The sequence below is a fragment of the Peromyscus eremicus genome, chromosome 12 (assembly GCF_949786415.1).
Source record: "Peromyscus eremicus chromosome 12, PerEre_H2_v1, whole genome shotgun sequence".
Classification (NCBI taxonomy): domain Eukaryota; kingdom Metazoa; phylum Chordata; class Mammalia; order Rodentia; family Cricetidae; genus Peromyscus; species Peromyscus eremicus.
This window is the reverse complement of record NC_081428.1, coordinates 13,365,542-13,378,583: the sequence shown is the minus strand read 5'-3', so window position 1 is coordinate 13,378,583 and position 13,042 is coordinate 13,365,542. Positions and strand designations below refer to the sequence as shown.

The 13,042-nt window shown below is 42.5% G+C and overlaps 1 protein-coding gene across 2 annotated transcripts in view; it reads right to left on the bottom strand.

Annotated features, from left to right (window-relative positions):
• The window catches only part of Mrpl39 (mitochondrial ribosomal protein L39), a 44,980-nt gene that overhangs the window by 28,658 nt on the left and 3,280 nt on the right, over nt 1-13,042 (bottom strand). For both annotated transcript variants that reach the window (XM_059277584.1, XM_059277586.1), the window contains exons 2-3: nt 4,981-5,050; nt 3,565-3,611 (exon numbers count right to left, since the gene is read on the bottom strand). The gene's annotated coding sequence lies outside the window, so the exon portion shown is untranslated. The remainder of the gene's footprint in view (nt 1-3,564; nt 3,612-4,980; nt 5,051-13,042) is intronic.

Below are 13,042 nucleotides of genomic sequence, written 5' to 3'. Positions count from 1 at the left end.
GATTATTTAATATTTAAACAGCCTTGTAGACTGACATATTTCTCCAAGTTTTATGAGATTTTATAGCAGTTTGAAGCAGTCTCAAAATTTTTCTCACTTTACCACTCCCCAAAGTTACCTTTATTGTAGATGAAGGTGTCTACTGCTGCATATGTATGAGAAAGAGAGAGAGAGAGAGAGAGAGAGAGAGAGAGAGAGAGAGAGAGAGAGAGAGAGAAGAGAGAGGAGAGAGAGAGAGAGAGAGAGAGAGAGAGAGAGAGAGAGAGAGAGAGAGAGAGAGTGTGTGTGTGTGTGTGTGTGTGACCCAGAGGACAACTTCAGGTATCATCCTCAAAAATGTTGCCACCTCCTTGGAGACAGGACCTTTCATTGGCCTAGAATACATCAAGTAGGCTAGACTGGCTGGCCAGTGAACTCCAGGGGTCTGCCTGTGTCTACCCACCTCAGTGCAGGAATCACAGAAAAGGCCACCACACCTGAATTTCATATGTGGTTCTGGGAAAGGACATTAGACATCACTTTAGAAAGCAAGATAAAACAAAGAACAGATGTGTCTGCTTTTTCTCCCCAGTTAACTTTTTCTTCAAAAATTGGAGTTGTTTTGGCAGTGATCATTTACCTTGGATCAATTAAATAAGTAGAACCAGAGATATAATAAAGAGAGTTTGCCTATTTTACTAGTGAAAATAGAAAGTAGTTTATTTTGAACCAAATATGAATATGAATAACTCTGACCCAGGAACACAGATTTAAATTGCTGAGAGGTAATCCATCAACATATATAAATAATACACTGATGGTGTGTTGGGTAAGCAGGACATAGCAGACTTGGAAGTCTTCTCTATGGATTTTAGTTGTTATAGCATTTTTATTGCAGCTTTAAGGATAGAGATCTGCTGTGCTTAGAAGATATGAGTTTACCTATAAACTCATAAAGTAAGTAAGGCATGAAAGTTAACATAAATACTATTAAAGATCCTGTGATAGCTCTAGAATTATTAAATCCATCTCTGCAACCATGGTGTTCCAGGCTAAGGTCATTCTGCAGGATCTTTAATATAGATGTGATTTATTCAGAGAACTGGAGCTTGATGAGCCAGCAAATTAATGTAAGGAAGAAAAGAACATAGTGTAGTCCAGTATACTAAGCTTTCTTTTTGGTGAAAATGGGGTTAATTAATTAATTTTTATATATTAAATAGTTTAGACCTACAGGAAAGAAGGAACAAGTAGGGTAACGACTGCCATGTAGCCATCTGCAGTACTAGTGTCTGGATGCTGAGTCCTCATAATTGCCACACTGAGCCTGATTTCAAATGTGATCATATCAGGGACAGGATGGGTGGGAAGTGATTAAGTTACTGGGTAGCATCCTCAAGACTGGAACTAGTGCCTTTATAAAAGATGCCCTGGGCAGCTGCCTTTCCCCTCCCACCACGCAAAAATGTAATGAAATGGATTCATCTATACCTCAGAATGTGGAGCCTCGTCAGACATTGAAGCTGCCCTTACCTAGACTGCGAAGGCCCCTGCCTCGACAATTGTAAGAAACACAGTTCTGTTGTTTATAAACTCTCTGGCTAATGGCATTTTGTTACAGCAGTATCCACAAACTAAGGTGCTTGGGTTAATGATTTGTCACATTTCGCTGCCACTTTATTCTTCTAAAGTATTTCATCATAAACTACAAGCAGTATAATATTTTATCTCCACTCCTTCAGCGTATATCTTCTTTTAACATACTATTTTCTTATATAAAAAGTGGCACACGCCTTTAATCCCAGCACTCAGGAGGCAGAGCCAAGTGGATCTTTGTGAGTTCGAGGCCAGCCTTATCTACAGAGCAAGATCCAGGAAAGGCACAAAGCTACACAGAGAAACCCTGTCTCAAAAAACCAAAAAAAAAAAAAAAAGTGAATTTTACTTCTGAAATCTTTAAGATTAAAAGAAGGCATTTCTAGTATTAAAAAGCAAATTCATTATTATGCTCGTCACTGTCTCTTCTACTAGCAAAGGAGAAGAGAAAAATACTTGGACTTATGAGAATAGGTCCAAGTAACAGCTAAGACTTTCTATTTTGGTGTTTCCAGAAAGGACCTGACAGAAGGAAGCCAAGTTCTTTTTTGCCTTGAACTATTGATGACTGTGGTCAAGTTAGGCCAAAAGCTGAGGCTCCCCTCATGGGGAAGTGCTATACAAAGATTTGACTAAACACTAGATGTTTTTGCTTAAGAATTTAGTCAAGGGGGCTGGGAAGACGGCCAGTCAATAAAAGCACGAGGACCTGAGTTTATTTTTGTTTTTGTTTGTTTGTTTTTGTTTGTTTTTAGAGATAGGATTTCTCTGTGTAGCCCAGAGTGTCCTGGGACTCACTCTGTGGACCTGACAGGCCTTGAACTCAGCGGTCCACCTGCCTCTGCCCCGCCAAGTGCTGCAATTAAATGCATGCGCCAACACTGCCTGGCAAGGAGCTGAGTTTAATACTTAGCAAGAAAAAAAAATCAGGGAGGATGTTGGATGTGCAAAGATGTAAGTGGTGATGAGGAACACTGAGAAGAGGGAGAGGCAAAGATGAAGGGAGGGAAGTCAAAACTAAGTATGGATAAAAATGCCTTAAGGGAACCTACTCAGGAAATTAATTTAAAAACAAAATTTTACACACACACACACACACACACACACACACACACACACACACACACACACACAGCTGGAGCTGTAGTCATGGCTACAGTCTCAGATAGGAAAGTAGACAAGCAAGCATCCCTGAGGCACACTACCCAGCTAATCTAGTCAAATCCCTGACCTCCAGGTTTAGTGAGAGACCCTGCATCAAAGGGTGGAGAGATATTGAAGAGGAAACTAATATACCTCTGGCCTCCACACGCACAACGGTCATATGTGCATGGGCAACTACACACACACTCACAGAGACACGTGGGCATGTGCACATGCACACACAGAATCTCAGTCAATATATTAAAATTTTGAAGACAGAAAGAAGAGAATATAGAAAAGCATGAAAGAAAGGTTTGAAGAGTGAAGTGGGGGAAGATGGTCTTATAAATCTAAGTCATATACCACAGTGAAAACATCCCTTCTTCTGTCTGCTTATATCCCCTTCCTCTTCAACCATTAAGAAGGTAAGGTTTCTTTATTTTGTTTTATGTGTATAAGTGCTTTGCCTACATCATTCCCCCAAGGTCAGAAGAAGACATCAGATCACCGGGAAATGGACTTATAGATGGTTATGAGCCACCATGTGGGTACAGGAAATCAAACCTGGGTCTTCTGCAAGAGCAACAAGTACTCTTAACCACTGAGACATCTCTCTAACTCACTTCCTAGTACTGTAAGCCTGGTCAAAAAATACAGCTGGCAAAGTCCTAGGGAATGAGTTACTTCATTTTGAGTTGTTGGCCAATGGTGTCACATTGATCCCCTAACATTGCAGGTTATCGCCAAAACTCCTGGTCACCATCCAGAACGTGTCGGTAAGACCTTATTGCTGAAGACACCACATTCTTGAATCACAGAACATGAAAACATCAAGCTGGTACTCACCTTCAAGTTTCATCCCTGCTGGCTAGCATCTCTCGTACTGGAAGGTGCTAGAAGGAAAAAAGTAAATTTCAGGCTCACCCAGCTTTGCACCCTGAAAGTTACAACAGTGAGTGACCCGACAAGATAGGCTCACTGGGGAAGAGGGGTACAAATGCTGTGGAAGTAACGGACCACTTCCAGATTGGATCAGGCGCCCACTCTATGAGATGGAATCTATACCTGACACTAGTGTTAAAGGGGCCCAGACCCTGTAGCTAGATAGGTCATGGATCTTAGGGGAGAACCCATCCCTATTACTTTGCTAAATAGTATTAAAATAACCCTTAATGCCCCCCTTTAATTCTCCCAAGGGAAAAAAATCTTGGCTTATGGGGAGAAGAGAACACTGACACACTGTTATCAATCCTGAAACTAAGTGTTAATCTGCTGCTGCTATTCTAGTCTGCAATTTTTTTATCAGCCAAAAGGAGCATTCCAGAAAGACTAAAATCATCCACCTGTTAGAGTGGACAGATCCAAGGACACAGAAGAATTCCAGAATCTTTGGGAAGGAGAAGGCATCAATCTGTTTCGTGTCTATGGCACTCAGTTCCCACGTATGTCCTGTTTATTCCTGCTCTCTGTAGCTCTCTGGAAGTTCACTCTTTTAAGGTGGAAATGTAATCTGTTGCCCTCTGGAAGTTCACTCTTTTAAGGTGGAAATGTGATCTGTTGTCCTCTGGAAGTTTACTCTTTTAAGGTGGGAATGTGAAGCTGAGACACTGGTAAGCAATGCTGTTTCACGTGTATGTGTACATGTTCATGGAGATAGAGACACAAACCACGAATCATCTATTTTTTTTGCTGCATTTACTCCTATTTATCCACTTATTTAAGTTGAGATACAAATTAAACTCTGTCCTCCAAAAGAGTGCCTTGAAGAGTAGTTACATGGAAAAAGGACTCTATCTTTTCTTTTCTTTTTTTTTCTTTTAAAGTTATGTTTTTCTTTCTCAGTACAGTGGCAGATAGGCAAATAGGCAAGGCAATAGAATCTGTTACTAAAAATTCAAGTATTAATGTGACTAATTTAGCCACATGCATAAAAAAAACTTTTAAAACTGTCCAACTTTTCAACTTATTACTATGGATTAAATAGAATTAAATATTCTTCCCAAAATTCAGGTTGGGAGCTGGTGGTGTAAGTCTCAGTTGGTAAAACACTTGCTGCACAGCATGAGAACCTGAGTTTGGGTCCCCAGGGTTCACATGAAAAGCCTGGCATGCTGTGGAGTGTGCCTCCCACAGGGCAAGGGAAGGCAGAGATGAGATTCCCCAGGCTTACTGGCCAGCCGGTTATAATACAAATTATACCAGGAAACTGTCATGTACTGTCTGTGACTGTCGAGAACTGACGCTAAGGACAAGACAGGTTACCTTGTCTTAGACCTCAAGCATGTTTAATGCAAATGTCCTCCCAAACATTCTTTCATGGGACAGGCTGCCTCTGCAACAGAGAGAAAGGAAAAGAGCAGAACATCCCAGGAGTTAACACACGCTGCCCTGGAAAACAGAAGGAGAGTAAATCATTTGAGAAAAAAAAGAAACAAAAAAACCATTGTGTCCTTTAGAACAGCTAGAGGAGAAATCTTTTCCAACAGAGATTACTGTTGTCTGTGGAATGGTATAAAAACTTAGTGGGAACAAGAAGGTGGAAGCTCCTGCGTGGAGAGATGGCTCTGTCGGTCTGGAAAAGCTTCAGCATTGGGCCTGGAGGGATGCTTCGGTGACTAACAGCACTGGCTGATCTTCCAGAGGACCCACTTACATTTCCCAGCATTCACATGATAAACAGCGCTCAACTGTCTATAACTCCAGTTCCAGAGCATCCAACAGTCTTCTGCCCTCTGTTGGCACTGCATGCCAAACATACAGACATGCAGACATACATGCAGGCCAAACAGCAAACACATAAAATAAAATGAAAAAGGGGTTTTTTGTTTGTTTGTTTCAAAAAGAACTTCGGCACAACCATTCCAGAAGGGCCTCCCCAGTCATTTCCACTGGGTGCTGGAAGCATCTGATGTGATGATGTTTTGCTGTCTATATGTTGTTTCTATCTGCTACTTGCTCTTTGTTTCTTTTAACTCTTGTTTACTATGTACTTAATAAACTCAAACATTCCAAACTAAGAAGTACAGCTATAAAGATCATTCCCCATACAGAGTCCCAGTCTAGTTGAATTGCAAAAATAAAGTGAAGAGCAAATGAAGAAGATACTGATGTTGACCCTTGGTCTATGCATACAGTTGTGTGTGCACGTGCACATACACACACACCCTTAGGTTGAAATTTAATTTTTATTGTGAAGTATTAACAGGTAGGACCTTTAGGAAGTGATTCGGCCGTGGAGGATCTACCCCTAATAATAGGTCCATTTCCATTAGTTGAGTAATGGATTATCTTCAGACTGGATGTATTATAAAAGCCGCTTTGGGCTGGGGATGCAGCTTTGTGGTAGGTAACATGCCTAGCATGTGCAAAATCCTGGGTTTGATTCCCAGTACTATAAATGGGGTGGGGAGGAGGGGAGAGAAGGGGGTGGCTAACCTCACTCTTATTTGTGCCCCTCTATACATGTGACATCATGAGAGTCCTCACCAGCAAGAAGGTCCTTACAAGAGGTTTTTTCAAGACAGGGTTTCTGACTGTTCTAGAACTCATTCCATAGACCAGGGTGGCCTCAAACTCAGAGAACTGCCTGCCTCTGCTTCCTGAGTGCTGGGATTAAAGACTTGCACCACCAATGCCCAGCTAAGACTATTCTTAAATTGACTGATCTTGTAAAATGTGCTATCCTAGCAAGGTCATAAGACTAACTGCTATTTCTGCTTTTGTCATAAAACTTGCTTACTCTACTCAATGACTAGGACAACCTCAAGACATATATATTAGAGAATACATGTAATCTTGTAGCTCCCAACTTTATAAGCCTTGGACTGATATGGCTAGGTGCTGTATCTTGGTTGTGCTCTTGGTTGCAGCCCTGGTGCCATGAGTACCCAGCACCAGTATTTAATAAAGCCTCCTCTTATTAGATTTTATTTATGGTCATGGTGAATCTCAGAGTGACCCCAGAACCATACACCAGCCTCCAAAACCATGATCAAAAACTCCTTTATAAGTTACCTGGAGTAATTGGTTAAAGCAACAGAAATGGGACAGATATGTATCCAGTACCCTGGAGAGATAGTAAAGCTTAACTGTTGGTTGACTTAAAAATGACACTGTTATGTTAAAAACATTACATTCTGTGTAGTCATACAGTAGCCAAATAGTCACTGAATGTTCATTAACTGACAAGCAAGTTATTAGACAAAAAGAATATAAAAATGGTCCAAAACTACATAGACTGCCTTCATGGAACTAGTCTATTAGCTTTTGAAAAGCCGTAATGAGTTAAACATAAAAACCCAGCTCTGATACAAGGGAGGCAGCGGAACAAAAACTTTGAATACGGGGGTTTGATTCCACAGTGAGGAAAGGGTTTCTCCTAAGAAAATAGCTATTGAGCAGAGGCAGGAGGCTGAGTGGGCACCAATCAGATCTAATGCTATATGAGGGGTCCCTAGAGAAAAAAAACTGATAGAGTAACTATGTGTTTTTTAAAGGGGTATTTATTAGATCAGCTCACACAGTAAGGGCTGAGTAGTTCAATGATGGCTCTCTCTGCTCTGTTAGGTCCACAAAGCTGGACGCCTTAGTCATCACAATCTGCCAGTGAAGGCCTCAAAGACTCCTAGTCCATGTTGGAAGACTGTGGACTCTGAAGTCTGCCGTCAACAAAGGGTGATGGCAGAAGTAATGGAGTAGATACACTGACCAGCAAGAAGTGTAGTCAGGGAAGCATGCAGCTCCGCATTTCCCTCGGACCTCTTTATATCTGGGCCAACCCAGGAAGATGCTACTTGCTATAGGAGAGTCTTTAATCCTTCCTGGAAATGACTCACACCCAGGCAAAGGAGTCTCTCTTAGTTGACTCCAGATCCAATCACCTGATAATCAAGATTAACAATCACAAACAGGCAGAATCTCAAAGCAGTTCCACTGAGAGGTTAAACATCAGGATCTGCAGTCAGTCAAGCATGGGTCAAACCTCACTCTGTGACATCAGTCCATTCAGGCTACTTTAGCAGAATGGCAGAGATGGAGGCATAAGCAATGAGAACCCATCTCTCACAGGTTTGGGAACTGAGAAGCCGAAGGTTGTTTAGTAAGGGTTCACTTCCTGGTTTGCTGAGTGCCATTTTACAAGGCCTGGTGTCTCCTCCTCTTAAGGAACTAATCCTGTCCGTAATGGTCCGACGATCACTGTGCAACTACAGTTCAAAGACTACAGCTTCTCACACCATCACTTTGGCAGTCAGGACGTCCACAGACGAACTTTAGGAAGATGCAAACATTCATCCCACAGCAAACACCCAGAGGCCATGATGACTCTGGCATGTTGTTCAACCTTTCTATTCTAGATAGCTCACCTACAAAACAAAGTTATGTTCCTTTATTTAATATGATTGTTATGAAGAGTAAGTTCAATAACATGGCAAGACTTGAGCATCATATCTCAGATAGCATACATTCAATTACTGCCAGAAAATAACCAATTTAAGTGAGAGTAAAGAACCAACTGAAGAGGAGGAACAGCACGGGCACAGGTTCTGTAGGAACTTGGTGAAAATAAAAAAGGAAGGGGGGGGGGTCTGGTTTGATTTCTGCTTTTATTCTAAAAGGTGCCGGGAGCTCCCGAGGATTTCAGGATGGGGTATTTTGTAGATTCCATCCTCCTCTTGACTTAATGCTACAGCCTCACAGGACTACTTTCCTTCTCCAGTACATGTCGCATGTCTGTCTACACAGCCATCCTTGTTCATGATTTTCTTTCTGCCCATCCTCTACACAAAGAGGCCTCCTCAGTCTCTCTCTGAACAGCCCCCAGCCTCCTGTCCACTGAGACAGTTTCACAAGACGTCCCATGCTAGCCTTGAAGTCACGATCCTTCTACTTCAGCATTCTGGGAATACAATTACAGATGTGCACTGCTGTGCCCTGCTCACTTTTCTCACCTTTTACCTTTTTATTTGTTTATTTATTGGGAGGAGGACGTCACATGAGCTATGGTATACATGTAGAGATCAAAGGACAGTTCCTGATTGTAGTTATTAGAACCGAGAAATGCAATAGTTCCTGCTCCCCTCCTGAGACTAAATTTTGAACACTATATTGTTATAAGAAACTAGGGAAAAGTACCATGCTAGGAGAATAACATAAACCTCCAATAGCATGGGGTCCTCTAAAGAAGCATACTTGCCTGGAAAGAAGGATAGGCACATGAAGTAGTTTCATGTTACAACAATAAAATATGAAGACAGATAAGCCATAAAGAGAAAAAGGTTTCTTCAGCTTACAGTTTTGGAGGTTGAGAGCTCATATAGTATAGTGCTGTCTTGGTGGCCCCTGATTGGCTGACTCACCTCATGTTTCAGATGGCAGGAGCGTGATATACCTGGAGTAAGCTAATGATTAGATACTGAATTGGGAGTAAGAGGGATGGAGGAAAGAATAGTATCAAGTCAGGCTGGGGGGCCCCAAACCCTTTGAGGACACACCTTGTCTTAGTCAAAGTTCTCCTGCTAGAAAGAGACATCATGACCAAAACAACTCTTATAGAGGAAAACATTTAATCGGAGCTGGCTTACAGCTTCAGAGGTTTAGTCCGTTGTAGTCATATCGGGTAGCATGATGCCACACATGCAAACATGATGCTGGAGGAAGAGCGAAGAGTTCTACCTGGATCTGCAGGCAGCAGGAAGAGAGAGAGAAAAAGACTGGGCCCGGCTTGAGCCTTTGAAACCTCAAAGTCCATCGCCATTGACAGACTTCCTGCAAGGCCACACCTACTCCAACAAGGCCACTCTCCTAATCCCCCTCTGTTAGTGCCACTCCATGATGACCAAGCATTCAAATATAGGAGCCTATGGGGGCCATTCTTATTCAAACCACCACAGTCTTCTAGTGACCTTTTACTGGACTCCACCTCTTAAACATCCACAGCACCTCCCAGGATCACCCCACTGGCAGGACCGAACAATTACATGGGGACCTGTGAGGGAACACCAGGCCATAGAAGGGCAGTACAAGCACGAGTGTGTGCCTTTGGGCACCTCGGGGTGGAATGTTGAAACCAGGCACACTTCACAAAATGGCCTCAAGAGATGATGTATAGGGAAGCTGAGTGGCAGGGAAACTTATAAAAGACCTTGACTTTTTTTTTCCATGGAAGGTTAAATTTTATCTGTGAGATAATTGAGAGTTCATGTGGTACTGGAAATGAGAGACTTATTTTGTGCTCTCTTGTCTCTAAATTATAGTGTGGGCACACTTCCCAGCACCTTCTCCACACCCATGAGGAAAAATAACCCATGCAACACAGAAACACCAAATCTGAGACACTGAGAAGTCACTCAGTTTAAACCCAGCCCTTTTCCTCATTGCTGGTTTTAGGAAATGTGCCTCCACACCTCCTCAGCATTATTTGAATTCGGAATTAGAGTGGGTGGAAAGGATAAAAAATGGTGAAGAGTCCCAAAATACCAAATCTCCATTTGTGTTTACCTAAAAAAAAAAAACCTGTTCATAATGTTACGTGAAAGTGACTCTGACAGGTGAGGCGTGTGGAGATTAGAATGGAGGGGATGGAGGGGGGCTTCAGTGGGCTGCAGATGCTTCTTATTCATTAACACTGAAGCTAGGTTCCCACTTTCCTCCTTTCTCCTCTCCTCTCTCACCTTTACCTACAGCTAATCGGTAGCATGATCCTGTTTGTCGGGTTTGTGAAATACCCACTGAGTTCTACTGACTTTTCACTTCCTGTGCCCTGACCATTTACTTCACACCTTGTCTCTTTCACAGACCATAATAATGTTTTAGACGTGCTTAATGCTCTGTTTCTCTTTTCTCCAACCCACCCTTTACATTCTGTGATGACAGAAACGCTTTACCCTTATGCTATTCTATATTCAGCTCCTTCCTCCCCCCAAAGTGCCTATCGAGAACTAAACGTATGGCCAGCCTGGTCTACAGAGTGGGTTCCGGGACAGCCAAGGCAATTACACAGGGAAAACTTGTCTCAAAAAACAAACAAACAAACAGACAGACAGACAACAACAAAGAAGTAGGATGAAAATGCAGATAATGAACACAAGAAAGATAACCCTAAACTGTAAGAAAGGAGTTAGGAGCAAGCCAGCCATCCCAGAATTCCAGGTGGCAAAGTTAACAGGGCCTGAGCTACATGGTAAGACACCGCTTTAGTTAACGTGGATCTTTTCCTCCCCTATTCATTGCTTTCAAAGCACTCCTTTCTTGTATCTCCATGTTTAGAGCTGGTAATATGGAGCTGAATGGCATTTGTAACCCAGTCTTTTGCTTTGCCACCACTAATATCCTCTGCCCAACTACATTTATAGTCTAGTGCTACAGAGCCTTGCTTCGCCTAAGCAAAACCCAGTTTTAGGTCTCCCAGCTATCAACCCTGCTCTCTGCTCTAATGACAATGTCCATCCTTTATTTCTTTCCTTTCAAATGTTCCATATTTCAAGGCCTAATGAAGAAAGCCTGAACCTTATCCCCATCAGGGAAACCATCCCCTTCTCCTTGACCTCAGGTGAGCCTTGTCCCATCTCTCAGCCTAGTTCTCCTCATCTGTAAAGTGGGAAGAAAAACATTTCCTCTTTGGGGAGGGTTAAGAATTGCAACTTTAGACTCTTACCACTGAGAAAACATGAAATAAAACCAGCTGTTATTGCCCCCACCCCAACAGGTATTGAGTGATGTTAGAAACATGTGCAAATGGAACTGTCTCTCTTCTGGAGACTGAATTTCTTAATAGCAAAGCTTGGTCTTGTTCTGCACTCTCCCTGGAGATACACTGTAGCTACTGGACAGATGCCTCTAATGCATGAGTCAATGACTAAATAGAAGAAGCTCTGAGCATGGCTTTTTTTTTTTTTTTTTTAGACAAGGTTTCTTTGTGTAGCCTTGGCTGTCCTGGAACTCTGTAGACCAGGCTGACCTCGTACTCACAGAGATCTGCCTGACCCTGCCACCCGAGTGCTGGGACTAAAGCCTTGCACCACTACCATCCTCTAACAACTTTGTCTTGTAAAAATGTATTAAAAATTTGGGCCAGGTGTGGTGGTGTACAGGAGGGCAGCCTGGTCTACATAATAAGTTCCAGGACAGCCAGGGCTATGTAGAGAGAGTCTTGTCTCGAAAAACCAACAACTGTGATGGTTAACATTACATTGACAAGCTGGGAGATGGTGGTACCTTTAATCCCAGCACTCAGGAGGCAGAGGCAGGAGAATCTCTATGAGTTCAAGGGCAGCCTGGTCGACAAAGCAAGTTCCATGACAGCCAAGGCTGTTACACAGAGAAAGCCCATCTCAAAAAACCAACCAACCAACCAACAAAACAACCAACCAATCAATAAAACATTACATTTACAGTTTAAAAAACTTACTGTGCTTGAGAGACCAAAAAGCAAAACATGCCTCTAACGTGTAAGCCCTGACTTGTACAGGCTGTACCCTACCAGCCCACCTCCCTTTTTCCCCAGACGTTGAAGACTATTCTTAAATTGACTGATGATGTAAAATGTACTGTTTTAGCAAGATAGTAGTAGGTCATAAGACTAACTGCCGTTTCTCCTTTTGTAATCAAACTTGCTCACTCTGTTTAAAAAGATGACTAAGACAACTACAAGACATGTATGTTAAAATTAGACCCTGCCTGTACATAGACAGAATACATATAATCTTGTGGGGTTTGCCTTCAGAAGCCTTTGGCTGTTATGACTAGGGGCTGCATCTTGAGAGTGCTCTCAGGTGTAGTCCAGGCCCCACAATGAATGCTAGTACCTAAAATAAAAAGCCTCTTCTTACTGAAGTTTATTTATGGCCATGGTGAATCTCTGAGAGACCCCAGACCCATAACACAACAACAAAAAGTTGGCAGTTCCCAGAAAGCAGATTAAGCAGTCTAAGCAGCTTCTTGAATTCTGTACCCTTTAAATGCCAAAGCAATGGAAATTTCCCCAGGAATCCCATGCTGGGAGAAGGAAAAGGCACCATCCAGAGGGGCCCCTTGTCTCTGGGAAAGAGATTTCATATAGTTGTAACAACTTGTCATACCACCCTAGAGGTTGAGACTGGAGCTCAGACAAAGATGAGCTAGATGTGGACTGCTTAGCTGTGCATATCCTGGGCTCTGTATTTCATCTCACTTCAGGACCCCCAAAGACAGATTAGGAGTTCACTGGGTCTCTATTCTCTCTCTCTCTCTCTCTCTCTCTCTCTCTCTCTCTCTCTCTCTCTCTCTCTCTCTCTCTCACACACACACACACACACACACACACACACACACACACACATTTCCACTA